Below are 1461 nucleotides of genomic sequence, written 5' to 3'. Positions count from 1 at the left end.
TAAATATTGATCCATATTCAAGAGTAAAACAGCTGGAAAGAGACAATAAATTAATAACACTAATGTAGGACAGAAAGAAATCTATAGCGGTGATGTTTGGCAAGACCTTCATTTCCAGAACTGACATGAATAAACCATAACTGGCACTGGAAACCTCCCTCGTAACTAGTTAGCTTCTCCTTGCTCAAACTTTTTACCTCTGTCCCTGGTGAGATCTGCTTGCTACAAAGGAGTTAAAATGCTGTCGCCTTAATAGCAAATGTGATCTTCTTTCTCAGCAAAACCTCTGTTCTCCCCACAGGAGGTGGGAGCCACTGAACAGTTGGATAGTGAGAATTCTTGGAAAACCTCTCTTTTCCCCTCGCATTTCCCATCTCCCTCGTACACTCTTCACCACATACCGTATCACTTTATTCTCCCTCTTTCTTTCAGAGTTCATGAACTCCCTGAATGACTGATTTTGAATTGTTGGAGCTCTACGTGAGGGGAAGTGTTGTCATATCAAAGCTGTCAGGTATTCTCTCTTTGTTCTGTGAATTCTGCACACATCGTTTTCTAGACATTGAATATGCAGCCTTTGCAGTCCGGAGCAGTACAACTGCTGTCATTCAGTATACAACAAGGGTATACAGTCATCTGTGTTCGAGGCAATATGTATTACTACAACACACAAACACAACCTGAATACGTGTTAACCTGAAAGAGCTGACAGGTGACCCAATTCTGACAAATACAACAAATTCTACCCTGAGCTGAATTTATTTTTGAGACTGCTGACTTACAATACATTGTTATGAGAGCTGTTCATCGGTTCAATTCATATCAATGACAGTCAAATAAATACTAAGTAAGGAAATGTCTGTGAAGAAGTTGCTGCCGTAACATGGGCGGAAATATCGTTCTGAAAATGAAAGAACTTAAACAAAAAGAAAGGCTTGTTTTACAGGTTAAATGATTTGTACTGTCTTTGCTAACAACAAAGGACCCTGGTTTCACTGAAATAAGGTCGGAAACAACAAGAGGAAAGTAGATGGATCAAACAGAGACGAAAGCTTAAAATCATGTAAGTCTTTGTGATCAGCGCCTGTTCCTGCATCTATTTGAGGTGATTTGAGTACCATCTAAGGATGGTCACATGAGGCGCGTTCACACCAAGTACTTTTCCCACAAAGGTTCCTGAGAACTATAGGTTACTTACGTAACCCCAGTTCTCAGAGTAACATGAAGTGAGATGTCTCACTATGGGATGCGCCTCAACGCGTATGCACCAGAAGCATCAATCTCATTACGCCAATCCTGATTGGCTGGTGATCTTGACGCCAACGTCAGGGAATCCACCAACCCTATAAGTAGCTTGCGCCACGACGCAGGCGTCATTCAAAATAAGCACCTCTTCTCGCTTCGCCTCAGCAAGAAGGGCCGTCAGGTGAGACATCTCACTTCATGTTACTCTGAGAACTG

Source organism: Notothenia coriiceps, unplaced genomic scaffold (assembly GCF_000735185.1).
Source record: "Notothenia coriiceps isolate Sejong01 unplaced genomic scaffold, NC01 NC01_scaffold00023139, whole genome shotgun sequence".
Taxonomy (NCBI): Eukaryota; Metazoa; Chordata; class Actinopteri; order Perciformes; family Nototheniidae; genus Notothenia; species Notothenia coriiceps.
Note: the sequence above shows the minus strand (reverse complement) of the source record.